The sequence below is a fragment of the Cinclus cinclus genome, chromosome 1 (genome assembly GCF_963662255.1).
Source record: "Cinclus cinclus chromosome 1, bCinCin1.1, whole genome shotgun sequence".
NCBI lineage: Eukaryota > Metazoa > Chordata > Aves > Passeriformes > Cinclidae > Cinclus > Cinclus cinclus.
In genome coordinates, this window is record NC_085046.1 from 113,196,339 (window position 1) to 113,214,508 (window position 18,170).

An 18,170-nucleotide genomic window follows, 5' to 3' on the forward strand; every position below is an offset into this window, starting at 1 on the left:
ATTGTTTCTCTTACATTTTCTTACTCTTCTCCAGCTGCAATTGAGCAACTCTTTCCGCCTCACTTTCTTAAATACCTTATCCCAGAGGTGTTCTCACCATCACTGATGGCTCAGCCTTGGCCAGGAGTGGGTCTGTCTTGGAGCAAGCAGGCTCTGGCTCTGCTGGACAAGGGAGTCTTCTAATGGCTTCTCACAGAAGCCAGCCCTGAAGTCCTCTGACACCAAAACGTGGCTATGCAAACCCAATGCAATGTTTTATACTTAACTAAGGAGAAGGAAGGAAGATGCTTTAAAATTGAATCTTAACAAATTTATTGGAAATGATACAATTTAATTTATGTGTTATAACAGTGTATGGTACTGTACTATCCAACAGACATAGTCCTTCCATTCCTGGACAGCTATTTATTGATAATTTAAGGACAAGTATTTCAGTACTAAAGGGCTAAAATATCCCATATTATGTCACATGGGATGTGATAAATATTCAATTGACTTCCATTTTTCACAGATATCATTGTTTTCATTTACATTTAATGTTCGTAGGCATGAAAATAGATTTAGGACTATTCATGAAGTTGTAATGCTGAAATTATTTTAGATCATTTTACAGACAGTGAGTACTAAATTTTTATGTCAACAAGTGCTGGATTTATGGCACACATTCTCACACAATCTAAAACAATAAAGCTTTATTTGCATTAGTTATAGTAGGAGACAAAGACTTTCCTGCTCTGGTTAAGAAGTTGAGCTGACTGAACATTCTGGAGCTGAGGTAGGAAGCTGAGAGTTATGGACATAAACTCAGATAGTCTCTGGTTCCATTACTCAAAGTAAAAAAATCCCCTGTTTTATAAAATAGCTATTTGAAATTATCAGATCCACAGAACCAAGTCATGTTATTAAAAAATTCTGCTCAATTCTGCAGTTGCCTGGGTGACCAAAAATTCTGATTTTCGCAATTTTTAAAAATTGAAACCATGACTTTGATAACCCTGAATTTTTCATATATTCTACTAATATTAGTTGAAATATTAAAGCTAGCTAAATCAGTGAGATTTTTTGGACGGGTTTCTGATTTTCAAAATGGTCTTGTTGATTGAAGCTTTAACCAAGTATCTGTTCCATAGAAAGATGCAGAAGTTATCTAGGAGCCTATCTGGCATCAGTCTGCAGTCCTTCTGAGCCTTCAGGGATCTGTCAATTCATCTACAATGCTAAAGTGACTAAATGCTTCAAAAAGACCTAGTAAAAATTCTCCTAGAGTGTTTCCTGAGTCCCTAAAGTAGACAAATTTATGTGATGCTGTGTAGGACTATTTTTAATTTCTCAGCAAACATTACTTCTTCATACAAGAAATGGGTAAAGTTTGGTACTTTGTTATCATGATAAGTGTGGTGAGGTGTGATAAAATATCACATTTCAAGCTCTGAAACAGTTTATCTCATCGCCATCTTCTTATAGTATGTATGGAGCAAATTTTAACATATTCATTTAAGTAAATCCCTAAAAACTTAAAATGAAAATATACCCTTCCCTGACCAAAGGCAAACCTGATAACCAGTAGTATCTTGTAAAAAAATGCTGCTTTTGAATGGTGACTAGTGAGAAAAAATATTTTAAATCATCAGGGGATATTTACAAGGGGCAGGGGGCAAAATCAACAGATTGTCATGGCTCTTTACAAGTCCCTAATGTAGAACTGGCAGTTTCATCTGATCACTGCTCTTGGACTGGCCCATCTCTCAAGTATCAGCTACCACTATGGAAGGATTGGTGTCCAAATTTGCTTCTCACTAAATCAATGATAGTGAGTGAACCTTTTATGTGACAATATTTGAGCTCAGTAAGAAGGTGGGGATGAGTTGCTAGTCACTCACTAACTCAGCCTGTTACAAATTGATGCGTTATTTTGGATGTTCTGCAAACCCACTCATTTTTTCTGCTGTTTTAGTTCAACAGGGACTTGGAATGTCCATGTCAAAACTAGTGATATTTCTTCTAGTTCCATGAACTCTAAAATGTCTCTGACTGTATGTGGTGAAAAATGAACTTGTACTTCAGTCATATTCCCCAAAGGATCCCTTAAAAAGAGCAGATTTACAAGATTTCTATTGAACTAAGTAACAAATCTAATACTATATTCAAAGTTTGCCTAGAAATTGAAGAAGCTGGAGAAGGAGAGACTTGGCATTGCCATGAGGTAAAAACTAAAACCTAAAGCAATTATTTATTGTGTGTCTATTATTTTTTTCTTTCTATATTCATTGTTATTTCTTCCAGTTTTCAGTCCTGTCTGAGATTGCTAAATTTTTAATTTCCAGAATCTGCAACACTTGTAGAGTTCTAACTTCAAAGGCTGCTCAAAACACGATGATAGCTATGGATAACAAAAATCTTGTAAACTTGGGTGTTTTTTCTGTAGAGCCATCCATACAGATGTGCCATCATTTGTAGCATATCCAGTGACGTCTTTTCAGAACTGTACTCACTGGCACACATTGTAGTATTTACATAACTCCAAATTGGCTGTTATGTATTGTAGATTCAGTGATCCATAGCAAATAATTAAGGAGACGCTAGACATTCATTTTGATGAAACTATCTGCCTTTTAAGTTGGCATGTGAAAAAAAGAAGTGAATAGCAAAAGTGACAGTCCTTCTGATATCCAGCTAAAATCTGACCTCACACTGAAATTGCCATGGAATTTCACTATAAGGAAAAATATCTTCATCTTCTTATGCTGGCAAAATAAAAATAATTCTAAAGGAAAGAGTCATCTTCTTAAAAATTGCAGGTATACTTTTGTCCGTTAATGTTTCTATTTTGTTCTTATTCAAAACTGGAGAAAAAATAATTTTCCTTTCCAGTACATGATATTACTGAGCTGAACTCCCTGACATTTAAATGGTAGGCAGGTTGTTAATTTCATCTTCATAGCCAGATGAAATAGTCATCCAACAAATCTATCAAAATTAAGAGTGCTTCTGGAGTATTGCAGGAGACAGTAAATCACAGCAAAAATTTCAGAAGAGAGACTTGGCAGTTGAAAACAGTGACATCTATTAGTCTGTTCTGCTTCATTAGCTCAGAACAATCACTCGAAGCTCAGTTTAAGAGAAATCAGCATAATTTATACAAATAAGGAAAATATGCACAAAAAAATTGCCTTAGGTGGGAAGAGGTAGAGAAAGAAATTATAAATTTCCCTGCTTTGGGATACGTGTAAATTATGTGGGTTTTAGGAAAACATTTTCTCATATTGCATGTTTTTTGTAGCAGGACTGGCTGAATCCTTGTATGAAATAACAAGGTTGGTATAGGAGGTTGTGGATAATATCTGTTATTAAAGACAGCTTAGCAGTGTATTTACACTGCTGGTTAGAATCAGCATGGTAATTTCTATGCTATTTTGTTTTGATTTTAAAAGATTGCACCTCCAGAGAGTCTCAGATTTTCCCCTTCTACCAAAAGTAAATGCAGGTGTAGTTGCTTGAATCCCGTATTTATATTCCAACTTCATTCTTACAGCTGTAACTACAAAATAATAATTCTGCTTTTTTGAGGAAATTGAAATCGTTATAAAATAATGCTTAGAACAAAATTAATTAAGGTATGCCTTTTTTCTGCAGCATGTAATAGCTAGCATCTTCATTCTTGTTTCTTTCACTTCTTGAAAAAATGAAACACAGTAAATGAAATCTCAGTTTCAATAAACTGTTCAGGAATGTAGCTATTATTATGAAAGGAAAATCGTCCTAGCATTATACTTCACAGTGCATTTAAAAAACTCTTTTCAGTGTGTCTATCATAATGAAAAATACTAAGAGTCTTTTGAAGACAAAATAATGCTGCCATCTCCCAGTAACAATTCCTAAACAAAGTTGGTTTTGCTTACTGGCTTAAAGGTTTGGACATTTTAGTGAGTTAGGTCACGAAGAATTGAATGAGTGAATTTTATGTGCCCTTTTCAAAGCAGGGCTACTTCCTACAAAGTATTTTCAAATATGTTGTCTGGTCAAGGTTTAAATAGTTTAGAAAATGGGAATTTATCTCAGTGTAGCTGGTAATACCATAGTGTAAGATATGTCATCATTAAAATCTGTTTTCTTATAGAAAGAATAAGCTACTTATCTCAGGATCACCATTTTCTTAGTTTGTACACAGAATTTAATAGACATTGAAATTCATATCAAATATTCAAGTGATACATATGTACTGATATAGATACATGTCAGAAAACATCCTTAATTTCTTTATTTAATTTTTTCCCTTATTTTTCTTTCTCCTTTTACTTAGAATTAGAAAATGTTCTACACTAAAAAATACTGTGGCATATTGACATTTCTCAAAAGCTGAAATGTGCCCATATCAACACTTCTTTTTCTTCCATATGCTGGATGAGTAGGTTACATAAAGGAAACTTTTTTGAACTATTTCAATTTTTTTTCCCTTCACTGCAGTTTCTGCGGCAATAATGTTGACAACATTTTAATTACCTTTAATTGGGAAAGATATTTATTCCTTCTCATTTAAAAGGTTGTTTTCAAAAACATTTTAGAAAAAAATTATTTCCTCTTACTTTTAAATTTTGAGATGATGTGTCATAGCTGTTTAATAGTTTCTGTTTAGCTGTGGTTTGCATTAGAGCACAACAGATGCTGAAGGGGTTTTTTTATCTCTTTGCTAAGGTAAAGCTTCAACACATAGAAACTAAAAATGTTATAGAATTCCCATTTTGTCATAACTTTTCTGATGAAGAAGGGGGAAGAGTGTCTGAGCTTCCAGTTCTCATAGCTGGGTCTCCTTTTCCAGCAGGTTTGTCACAAATTGGAAACACTGGGAGAGTTTTGGTCAGTGACAATGTCCAGTTTTCAGAGCAGTCCAAAGGATTTTGCAGATATTTTCTGTTCATTTCTGCCTGTTGATGCGTGGCTAGGTCAAGTCTCCTCCAGTGTTTAAAACCAGTGTCTTACATCCTAAAACTGAGCATTGTGCACTCAAGTCTGATTGGTGTCAGTTTGTGACACATAAAAGAGCAAGTGTATGGCACTGAAACTATTAAAGGGTTTTGAACAGTACTCAGAGTTCAGCTTTTACTCAGTAATATGATCTGGTTCTCTCACAGACTGAGCAAGGGAAATACAGAGGAAATAACTCTTGTCCTGTCATTTCAGACAGGAAGGAAATCCATGCCCCCCCACACCCCGGCTCAAACACATCTCTTGTTGTTTGTGTTCCTAGAATTGCAGGCATTCTTTTTGTGACATAGCAGTTCCATGTTATTGAACTCCATCAGAGTTGTGCCTTGGTCCTCTCAAGACTGGATATTTTTAGTTTGTTCTGTGTTTCTTATGAGGTTCTATAATCAAAGTTAGAGAAGAATGAAGGAGGTCTTATCCTAAATGAATATTCTACCATGATAATATCCTAGGCTGCTCCAGAAGTTAAGGGTTTAGATCAAGCACAGAAGTAATCTGTATATTCTTGCTTCTTTTGTTGTGCTTTCAAAGTGAGTATCAAACAAAGCACTTAGGCAGAAGATTCTTGAACATGAATTTGAGAAAGTATTGATGGGAAATTCACTGGTAAGGTTCTTCACTTTTAAATACTTCTGAGATTTATTTCTTTCTGGAAGAGCACAGATATTGAAATATTTAAAAATGCTACTCCTTTTTCTGAGGAGCATTTAACATGAGGACAGGTATATTTTCTTTACCTCTCCTCACATCTTTTTCTCATTTTCAGTTGATTTTAAGGTTATTTTAGGGATGTGATTTCTTTCTTATTTTAGGGGCCATATCATCAGTGTGTTATGCATTTCCCTGGTAGTACAAACAGGTATTTGACATAAGCAGCCTTTCAAGGAGTGCTCAGTTGAAGGGTTGTGTGTTCATACTGTGTGTTCTCTTACATGTCATCTCCTCTCCTGAGGCCAGTATCTTTAATTAGCACAGTGCAGAGTGAAGAGCCACTGACTGGACCATGATCCAGAGAAAATCAAAAAGTCTCCTTCTCCTTGACAGAATCCAGCTTCATTTGAACTCCATGAGGCTCTGAGCATAGATAGTACTTGTTGAGTGATTTAGTATCATCCATAGCCTAGGAACTTTTTCATTGGAGTGCTGTGTATTTAAATGCATACAAGTAGTGATAGAGTATTGTTTACGTGTTTTTACACCAATTTGTTATGTGCGTTGTTTATTTTTTTTCCTTCTTCTGTTGGTGTTTCAGGCCCACTCAAATTATTTAGCTTATTATTCTTTATAATAGTGGTTCTTAAATTCTAATTACAATGCATCTATATGCTTTTCTAAGCATTACAATGTATTTTGGTCTTCTGATCACTGCAGATAGGATGAAAAATGAAAACATAACAGTAGTAATTTATTAAATATCATATGATTTAACTGGTTTAGGTTTGGTAAATCTTTGATCTCCTTTTCCCCACAGTGAAAATCTATGTTCTCTACATCACTAAGGGAGCTACCCCTGGGTCAGGAACAGATGCAGATGTGTATGTCATGCTGCAAGGCTCCTTGGGAGATACTGGCAGAAGAAAGCTAATTAGAAAAGGAGATGAAAATTTCACTATAGGAAAGGTATGCTTATAAGTTCTGCAAGATGTTTTTCACTTTTAGAACCCAGTCCAATTCATGTGGATTTACTGGGAATAGGGAAGTCTACTAAGTCTAGTTTGCAATGCTCTGTGACTGTTATGTGTGTGTGCCTAGCAATATCTCTACCTTACGTGGTAAATACCAACCCTTACATAGCTAGCTATACTGACAGGTAATAAAGTGACTATATCAAGTGCTTTTGTATTCAATTTTGCAAATTTTGAAAGTTTTCAATGACATGCCATTGTTTTTCCTGCATATTTGCTTTGCAGTAGAGCTACAGAAAGACTCAATTTCCTTTCAAGACCTCTTTTCTTCTCATGCCATTCTTCAGACTATGGCACTTTTCCCAGATTTCTGCTGTCTACCCCTCAGTCTGGCTCTTGGACTCTCTCCAGACTGTCAGACACCACCCCCAAGGTTTTCTTACATGTACCAGGAAGGTTTTTCCTTCACTATGTGGGAGTTTGTCCCATAGCTCATAGACACAGACCAGTCAAAGTCCAATATTGCTGCCAGAAATGCATTTCCTTGATGCACTGTCAGTATAAACAGAAGTTGGAGGGCATTTAGGTACTGAATGTGCTGCAGAAGCATGGGAAGATTTACAGCAAAATGCATGTCCTGAACATAAAAACCTTGTGCTCGTCAGAAGCTCTGGACAGAGGGAGTAAAATTTTCAGCTGAAAAGATCTCAAGATACTTTAAACATGGAAGAAACAAATTGCTTGTATTTACTCTGGCTCTTTTTTGAAAAAAATGAAAAAGAAACAAAGAAAAAGAAAGAAATAGGATTGAAACAATTTTATAAAGATTCTGAAACAAATATTTGTTACAGAAAATTTGGGTTGGAATACTTAAAATTTAGAAAAAAGTCCATCAGTGTCTTGCAACCAGTAAGTTATGTTCTTCTGTTGGTGTTGGCTGCCAAAAAGATGAGAGTTTCTCTAAGGATGCAAGCCTCCAAATCAGCCTAGACTGATAGCCAAAGCAGAGACAGAGTATGTGTGTTTAGGAGGAGCTCAGCTCCTAACTACACCTAGCCTCATCAATTCAATGGGAATTGAAAGTGGTTATTATATTGCTGGATTTCACCTACTTGAAATACTTATTCAGAAGAAAAGTTGGAGAGTTTAAATCTTTATTTTTAAGGGATTAAATACTATGGATAACGTAACTCAGTTTTGATAAAGTCACATTTTTCTTCCCTATGCTGAAGTTCAGATTATGGTTTTCTGATAAACTGATTTAACTGAATTTTAGAGCTCCAGTCCTTTTGTCCTCATGAAGTAAAGTTAGTTTAATATAAGTTTTACTGGATTTCTCCCTAAATCATAGTCTCACAAGTGAGCTATCTGATTTCTGCACTGGTAGTTTTCAACAGAGAGGCACCAGAAATGCACATGTAGAAATGTTGACCAAGAAAGTAGAAGTGAACTACAAAGATTTATAACCTGAAGGATAATTTTACAGTATTTGCATCTACTTCAGTTTAGCTCAGAATTTTTCTCTATTACAGAGTAAGATACAGGTCTGGCATGTAGCCATGTCTTCATTATTTATTTGACATTTTATAAGAGCAGTGTCCTTATATTTCTAAATGTAGATATCAGCACAGGAGTATTTTAGGGCTCTAAAAAGGAATTGCTTGCAGATAAGTAATAGAGAAGCACATAAAAGTCTTGATTCACTCTTTGTTCAGTGAAAATAAAGGTATTCCGTTAATTGAAAAGTATAAAATTATTCTGCAAGAAAGGCTCCTGCCTATGCAGCAGTATTTTTTCATTATATGTTTTGGAATTTTCCCAATGTTTTCTTCCCTTTAAAAGTAATCTCCAAAAAGACTCTCAAGTGTGGAATGTCTCTTTCTGTACCAGCCCAATCACATATTGTGCCAAGCACCCCTGCAGTCAGAGAGTCTGCACTTGGTGGTTTAAGGGACTTGGAGTATAACAGGCAGAATTTGCATTCGGAATCCTAACAGTTGTTCTGACATTTTAAAATGTGCTTTTCCTTGCAATAATTTTTCCCCTGACTATACAGTAACAGCTAGTGAACTGGAACAGTGTTTCTGTTGGAAATCACATCAAAATATGGTGTTAGTCTCACAGAATGTCAGGGCTGTTACAAGCAACAGTTTAGCTATGCAGAAATACATAGAAATTTTTAAATATTCAGCAAAGTTTGCAGTAGATTGGAGATATTCTTCTCTCATTTAACAGATTTTTTTATCTTCATGAGCTAAGTTACATGATAGTAAAAGGGTGAATTAGCTTCTTATATCTGTAAAGTTGCTTTGTGCCTTTCCAAAGTCCTTGCACCTGTGAGACAATCAGAGAACTTGTAGGCAAAGTAATGTGCATGATATTATTAATTTACCACTAAGGTCCTGTAGCTCACCCCGGAGAGGGCAGCGCTGTCACCATGAGAGCTGAGCTTCTGGTGATCTACTCATACAAATGAGTGTGGGGACTTGTCCTGCAAGAACCACAGTCTTTCAAATTGCTATGACATTGATGCCTTGTTTGATGTTCTCCTAAAAGCTGTGAGGACAGACAATGCAATCTCAGCACACATCTTCATGTAGTTCAGTTTTCATTGAATCCTAATAGTGTTTTTTCATTCTTTGTGAGTTGGTTTAAGCCTGATAGATGTTACTTGCTTATGAGAATTTTCTTGAACCAAGAATACTCAGTGCAGACATTCTGTGAAAAACAGGGCCCAGTTGTGTGAAATCTTTACAGTATCTCCATGTTGCTTCTGACACACAATGTTTTTCAGCAAATGTAATTCTTGATGCTTCTGTATATGGATGGCCTTTGAGAGACTTGCTGTATGCTCTGTCATATGGCTGTGAGTTATCAAAAATATTTCCCCTTTGGGAATGTGGATTTTTTTTCAGATCAGTTCCACCAAAACCAGTAAAGTACACTGAATATGTTATGACTGATGTTTAAGTATTTTAATCTAGGTTTTATGAAATTGGCCAGTATTTTAAGTATGCCAGGTTATGGAAGCACTAAATTCTCTGACAATTTTTGCTTCATTCTATTAGTATTTGAAAAGATATATTCTTTATCCTGCCCTATATTTAGACATCAACTGCTCAGGTTGGTGCCATGGTAACTGCAGCACATACAAAAATTTTCAGTGAGAGGTGACTGTTGGTGTTCAGTTTCAGTACTCACTTTCAGATTAAGCACTGACAATTTAAAAAAAAATACTTTGGGAAAAAGTCCATGTGTGCCAGGATACACTAAGAATCAGAAAAATGGGGCAGGGTCCTGAGGTCACAAGTAAGAAGCCAGTAATGCCCAGATCCTACCACATTGACAGTGCTGCTATTTTGTGCCTGCAGATAAACTTTCTCTTATGGAAAGCATGCCTGACATGGTTAAATAGTTGCCAAATGTCATTGGTCCAAATGTATTAATCACGGTGGTAGGCTGTTGGCCAAGTTACTGTTATACAGAAATGGACACTAAATCAATGTGGTCATCATAGAATCATAGAATTGCTTAGGTTGGAAGAGGCCTTTAAGATCAAGTCCGACCATTGGCCTAGTGCTGCTAAATCCATCACTGAATCATGTCTCTTATTACACGTTTCCCTGGGCAGCCTGTTCCAATGCTTGACAATAATTTCAGTGAAGAAATTTTTCCAAATATCCAGTCTAAACCTCCCCAGGTGCAACTCAAATTAATTTCCTCTTCTGCCGTGGCTTATTACCTGGGAGAAGAGACCAACCCCAACCTGGTTGCAACCAACCTCCCCCCCAACCTCCCTCCTTTCAGGCAGTTGTGGAAAGCAATCACATCTCCCTTGAGATTCCTTTTGTCCAGGCTAAACACCCCCAGTTCTGTCAGCTGCTCCTCACAGGAATTCTGCTCCAGACCCTTCACCAGCTTCATTGCCATTCTCTGGACTTGCTCCAGCTCCTCAATGTCTTTCTTGTAGAGAGGGGCCCAAAACTGAACATGAGATTAAAGGTGTGGCCTCATCAGTGCAGAGTATAGGGGGACAATCACTGCCCTGGTCCTGCTGGCCACACTATTTCTGATCCAGGCCAGGATGCCTTTGGCCACCTGGGCACATACTGGCTCATGTTCAGCAGCTGTCAACCAGAGCCTCCAGGTCTTTTTCCACCAGGCAGTTTTCCAGTCACTCTTGTCCAGTCCTGTAGCATTGCAGTGGGGTTTTTGAGACCCAAGTACAAGACCTGTCACTTAGTCTCACTGTATGTCAATCCAATGGTCTTGGCCCATTGATCCAGCCTGTCCAGATCTCTTTACAGAGCCTTTCTGCCTTACAGCAGATCAACACTCCCACCTGACTTGGTGGTGTCCACAAACTGACTTGAGGGTGCCCTTGATCCAGTCATCCAAATCATCAATAAAGATATTAAACAGGACTGGCCCTGGTGCTGAGCCCTGGGGAACACAGGTAGTGATCAGCCACCAGCTGGATGTAATTCCTTTCACCACCACTCTCTGGGCCTGGCCATCCAGCCAGACTTTACCCAGAGAAGAGTGCACCCATCCAAGCCATGAACATCTTTTCTCCAGGACAATGCTGTGGGAAATTGTATCAAAAACTTTCTTAAAGTCCAGCTAAACAACTTTCACAGCCTTTCCTTCACTCACTAAGCAGGTCACTCTGTTATAGAAGATCAGGTTGGTCAGGCAAGACCTGCCTTCCATAAAGCCATGATCTCCTGATTGCCTTGTGTGTGCTGTGTGATGGTACTTGAGGTGATCTGTGCCATGACCTTCCCTGGCACCTAGGTCAGGCCTGTAGTTCCCTGGATCCTCTTTCTGACCCTTCTTTTAGATGGATATTACTATTTTGCTAATTTCCAGACAACTGGGACCTGTCCAGCTAGCTGTGCCTGCTTGTAAATGATGGAAAGAGGCTTGGTGAGTGCTTCTGCCAGCAGTCTAGGCGCCCGGAGGTGAATCCCATCCAGCCATGTGTGTGTCTGTGTGCTGTAGAAGGTTGCTGCTCCTTTCTCCTTGAATTGCAGGGACTTCATTCTGCTCCCTGTCTCTGTTTCACATCTCAGTGGGCTGGAAGATCAACCGGTCTTATTATTAGAGACTGAGGCAAAGATGGCAGTAAGTGCCTCAACCTCTCCCTCAGCCTTTGCTGGCTCTGTTTTTGGCACTCCTGGTTGCTTGCACTCCCTCAGGGCTTTTTCTGTACCTGGGGGGAGCTTGGCCACCATTGCTTCTGGCTCTGCATGCTGTCACCTGCTGTGGCATGAGCTGCAGGCTCCTGGGGGCTCTCCCTGCTACCCCTGAGGTTTTTGGGAAGATCCCCTGTGTACCATGCTGCAGTGTTCATCTGCTGATTGTGCCAGCACCTGAGAGGCTCACCTTGGCCACTGGACTGCTGCTTTTGGTTACACCATGTTTAAATCCACTGGGCAGGAGGACTAATCAGATGGAAACCAGGAAAATACGGAATTCCACCGCAGTGAAGAAAAGACTGGTGAAGGTTGTCAGAAACTGCAAGGAGAAACATAAAGAAAGAGCATTACTAAAGATTTATAAAATCCTAGGAGACAGTGGCATGTCTGAGTGGCATGACTGAGTCATGTGCAGTTTTCCTCAATACCTCCAGGATGGCATTTCCCAGTCAGTGGCTACAGTCACTGAGACATTTTTAAAAGACAGAGTCAGAATATCCCATTGCAATCACCCAGCTTGCCTATACAGCACTGACCATGTTTAGACATGTGTGAATAATTAATTTTGGTTTCCTGTCATATTCTTGCAGGGTGAAAAAACATGTAAAACTTTGTTCTAAAAAGTTAAAAAGGCAAAATTAATTTATGCTAAAATTAACTGCAAGAGGGAAGTACTTCATTCTGTCTATATGGATCTTAAAAATAAATCATGTAAGTGACATTTCTAAAGCTGAAATGCATCTCATTTAGTTTTACTTGCCTGTATTGTACACATTTGTTCTAACATGATGGCTTAAGCATATGCTGCAGAAGGGAGTGATGGTTACTTTCTCTCTTTATTTGGAAACTTATCTTAAAATGAAATTAGTTAACCTGAGATACTACCTGCTGCTTTCTTTGCAGGAAATTGTCTTATTATATAGACTTATTTTACATGGGTCAAGTTGGGTAAATGAATTTTATGCCCTGTTCATTTCAAGGTTTTGATAAACAAGGTAATTTAAAAATAAAATCCAGCTAAATTCATTAGCTTGATTTATATAAAAAAAATTAAAATATTTATTGTTAATTCAAGTCTGCATTTTTCAGGAAATAAAATATTCAATCATTTTCCTCAATGCAGCAAGAACTAAATTAAATTCAGTTCAAGTTGAATAGTTTAGAAAATATATCTACCTCCAAATGAATGTCTACCAGCAGTAAAGTTTAAGTCTAGCTGAAAAGTTGTTTCAAAGCTTGAGGGTACTTTGTTTTTTCTTTTAAATATTAGAGATTAATACTATTTTCTGTCTAAATTTGTCAAACTTCAACTTCTAGGAACTGAATTTTGTCACACTTTTGACTGCTACTTTGGATAGCTCTCTTACACCAAATTTCTACTGCTTTTGACAGTATTTATTGATGACTAGAGAGGCTACCTGGAACAAAGGCTAGACAGTGTTAAAGAAATAAAGCAGGTATTTATTAAAAGGCCTTCAGAGGATACACCTTGGGCAGTACAAGAGCCCAGCCACGGCTCCACCCAAGATGGGCAGCGTGTCATGAATTTTCACACTTTTATAAGTTTTGGTCCATTTTCATTTTGGGGTTAATTGTCCAATTACAGCTTCTGGTTCTGAAGTCCCATCCTCCCAGATTGCTCTCCTCAATTCACTGTTGTCTCCACTTACTGGCCCTGAAGCTGCAATGGTGTCCTTGGTTCTCAGGCTGGAAAAGGATTGTTTTGTCTGACTAAACTGTGAAGAGAACTTGCTGACGCTTTATATGAAGCTCAGAGTTATATACTAATGCAGCACAGAATCTGGAAAATATGAAAGCTAAAACTTAAGGCATCATTATGACAATAAGAATATCAGTATGTCTTTGACAAGTTAAATAGATTATTCTGCTTGATTCACTGAAAGGAAGGCTTTCCAGTGATTTATTAACTCTCACAAATCTTTTCAGAGCACTCCTCAATTTAGCACCCTGCTCCTTCAAGTGTCATAACTGGAGATTGTATTTGCATAATCTCTGAAATCTTGTTTTCTTCCAGATAAATCATGGAAATGTTAAAGAGTATAATCTTATTAACTGGCTTCACTGCAATGAAATGTGCTTGAAATACTATCTTTTTACAGCTGCACTTGGAGACATACAAGTTAGACATTTTGTTATTATTATTATTTTATATTTATTATTATATTTTATTTCAGTATCTTAATCAAAATATTATACAATGATATGCATTACTGAAGTAGAAGAAAATTACATTCATCCTATTTTCTTTGCTTGTTAAACCAGATCTCAGACTTGGACTGTTATTAAACCAATCCAGCAATCAGGCTGGATCAGATGGGATTGAATCTGTACAAATTGATGGCTGTCATTTATTTGTTTCTGTTTTGTTGTTGTTTTGGTTTGATTTTTAAATCTCTTTTGTTTGATATAATTTATGACTACAGCTTTGAATGTGGCTGATAATACTGATCTGTGTAGCAGTCCTTTTGCATTTCATTAAATACATTTTACTTAAAGTCTGATTGAAATGTCTTTAACTAGTTAGCTGTATGGTGATAGCTACTGATCATTATAAAATGCCATTATTCTTTCTTACTCCTGTTGCTGTTTTGTGCATAGAAATCTTGTTTCAAAAAGATTTCTTTCCAGTTATACTAAGTTTATTAACATAAGATCAGTGCGGGGCAAATGTAGTTGGGATTTTTTACTACACCCATTCTTTCACTGATTCTTCACTAATCTTGTTGAAGATTGATAAAGTATGATAAATGTGGGTTATCAGAAACCTCTAATGATTTATAGCTGAGAATTTAACATAATACAAAAGCATGTTTGCAGAATGTGAGTCTAGAAGGAAATTCAGGGTTGGCTTTTTCAGATGCGTGAAAACCCCTATTTTTAAAGAAGCATTTGTACAGAACACTACAAGGCAATGAGGGCACAGCCAGAGGCACTGTTCATCCTTCCACTGAGCTAAGCCAAGACAGTACTGTTAGCAGTGCTTGTCATCACTGCTGCTTGCCACCCAACATTTCCACCTCTGAAGTCTGCTGGCACAGTGTACATAAACATTTGCTCTGTCCAAATGTTTATTTAGTTTAAACAGTTAATATCATTAGTGACTTGGGCTTTTTCACCTGGTCTATCTTCATTAAAATTTGGCTGGTGCTGATTTTGTGGTTATTCTGGCACAACTAAAAAGGTGATAACATCCATCTAAGAGAAGGCAGTGATGTGGTAAGCATTTGGGACAGGGTGGAGAGATTCTGTTCAGCACAACTGGACGAGCCGATAAGACCCCAGTCTGAAGGGGCAAAAGTAATTTTTCTCTTCTTTTTCCTTTCCCAGGAATGTTCACACACTGTTTCTGATTGGGCTCAGTGTTACAGGGGGCCTTTGTTTTGCCTACCTATGTTAAAACTCTTTTGTTTTCAGCAGAGTTTCTCCAGATTAACAAGTGAGATCAAAATAATCAGGCAGCAAATCAATAGATTCACTGAGCTTAATAGAAAAGTTCCTTTATTTATACACTGACTCCTTTTCCAATAAAAAGCCTATTAAAATGATACTAACATTAGCAGTATGGGAAGTCACTTGTGCATACAGGTTGATGAAATGAAGCATATGGTGTGTCTTGACTTGCCATTTTCAGTTCTTCTGGGAATATCGTCATTAACCAACCATCAAGTCTCAATACCAAGCCTGTAAATACAATGATTGGCATTTATAAAGGTAAATATTGCACAGTGACTATTCAAATGCTTCTTCTGTTACAAGAACTATTGCAGCTGCTGCAGACAGTGATATGTTGCCAGCACTGACATAGAAGAGTACTGAATAAAGTCACAATAAACTAGGTCATAGATTCAAAGAAAAGGCTTGAAACATGGATCCCGGGAAAAGAAAGAAACATTTGAAGAAAATCTGAAAAGGAGTTAAGAAAAAAAAAAAGAAACAAACTTTAAATATTCTGAAAGGATTGCTGGAATTATTGCAAGAAAGGAATTTTTTAGTCCTTATTTGTTAGCCAATAACTGTGAAAAGTACCAATCCTGGTTTTGCTAGGGCAGCTCTTCTGGGTCACAGAGGATTTATGGCTCCACCATTGTCAATCTTAGTTGCTCAGACTGGGAGAGTATCTTTCTTTCTCCAGGCAATGTTAATTAAGAAAATTTAGTGGGCTGTATATACATACAAATTGCTTTAATACCGTTCTGAGAAAATTCAATATAAGCTCTGCTGAATTAGACAATATGTATTATTATCAATATTTAAGGTGACTTTTCTCCATTCAAATCTAATTTGCTAGCAGTAACTAAAAAACAATTAACATTTTTTCCCTAAGGGAAAATGATAGAGATAAATTTGATATTCTATAGGGTTGCTTGCCCTGTGTGTGTTTCCTTCCTCTCTCTTTCTCTTTTTGCAGAAGAATTACCCCGCAAGTAATTTAGAAAGTCCTCATTTGTAGGTGAAATAAAAGTTGGAGTATCATGTGACATATGTGACCTGTCAACAACTCAAACATTTAGAAAATTTTATGCCTAATCCATGGTCTCAGATCAATCTACAAAAATGTTAGCTAAATTATTAATAATAATTGAATTTCATAAAATTAGAATGAAATATATGTCACAATCTCTCTGTTTGCAGACAGCTTGAGAGGAGAAAAGTGAATTAAATTTAGCAAATAAATTATCTCTAGCCAGTTGTTTTTAGCTGTAACAATTATAGTTGCTGCTCTTTGTTCTTTTTTGGTCTCTTGACTACAATAAAGCTCATTACAGTGTGTGGATTTTCAAATGTACACATAAAGAGAAAATGTAATCTTGTCTGTGAAGTGAATTTACCCCAGATGACACAATTTCTAGTCTATTTAATAGTTCCTTAACTTGCAGTTTATTAGATGTTTGAATAGTCTGCAGATTTGACCATGGATTTCTGAGATTTTACATTCTCTACAGTGATCTCGTTAAAATGGCACATTGACAAATGATAAAGTAGCATGTCTAACAGAAACCAAACATCCAAGTTTTCACAAATGTTTATTCCATCAAAATATACGTATTTTCATAGGAAAAAGGAATTGGAAAACCTTTTGTGTGTTGACTATATATGCTAACATGCTTTTGTCTGTCGCTGGATCCTTCAGGTCACAAATAACGCATAGCACATGCTGACCCTGATTTATTAAGTCAATAGGTACATAACTACTAAAAGTTTGTTAACCATCAAAATTGGTGCAAGTCAGACCCAAATATCCTTCTGGTGACAGCACAAGTCTAGAAGCCAGCAGAATATTGTCTGTAGTTTTTCTATATTCCTAATTCTTCTTTCCAAGAGTGGATCACTGACAGATTTTTTTTTGAGATGCTGATGATCATGCCACTAAATTAGTCATTCTCTGGAAAACTCTTTTCTCTTAAAAAGAAATTGTTCTAACAAGTATCTGACAAGAGCTTTCTCATGTGTTTCTGATAAAACAATTGTGCTTGTTTTAGGTTGGGTAGAATTCATTTTCTTCACAGTGGCTGGTATGAGGCTCTGTTTTGGATTTGTGCTGTACACAGGGCTGTTAATATAGAGATGCTTTTGCTATTACTGAGCAGGACTCACACAGAGCCAAGACTTTCCTGCTTTTTGTGCTGCCATGCTGGTGAGGAGGCTGGAGATGTATGGGAGGGTGGGAGGAGACGCAGCCAGGACAGGTGACCCCAAATGACCAAAGGGATATTCCAGACCATGTGGCATCGTGTTCAGTGTATAAAACTGGGGGGAAGAAGGAGGAAGGAGGGACATTTGGGGTGATGGCATTTTTCTTCCGAAGTAACCACTACAAGTGCTGGGACCCTGCTCTCCTGGGGATGACTGGACACCTGCCTGCCCATGGGAAGCAGTGAATTCATTCCTTGTTTTGCTTTTCTGGTGTGCATGGCTGTTACTTTCTCTATTTCTCAACTCACACGTTTTCTAACTTTTACCATTCTCATTCTCTCCTTCATCTTGCTGGTGAGGGGGTGAGTGAGCAGCTCTGTGGGGCTTGGATACTGCCTGGGGTTAAATCTCAACAGTCATGCATTAATATAAGCATAATCATTTGCAAGTACAAGCAGCAATTTTATGATAAATTTTCACATCTTGTGAGCTTAAAATATTTTATTACTGAGAGACACAGGGGTCTGTATGTTTCTTACTTCAGTCTGCGTTTTTCAGTCAACTACTAACTGTGTGTATTTTTAATACATTTTATTTAATAACTGTGACAAATCCATTTTATTCAGACATGATGGTATAACTTTGCCAATTCAATTAAAGCTGGAATAAAGGAGTGATCAAATTAATATCACAATTGAGGTAAATT

At 37.2% G+C, this 18,170-nt stretch overlaps 1 pseudogene; it reads left to right on the forward strand.

Annotated features, from left to right (window-relative positions):
- The window catches only part of LOC134057050 (lipoxygenase homology domain-containing protein 1-like), a 139,309-nt pseudogene that overhangs the window by 102,829 nt on the left and 18,310 nt on the right, over positions 1-18,170 (forward strand).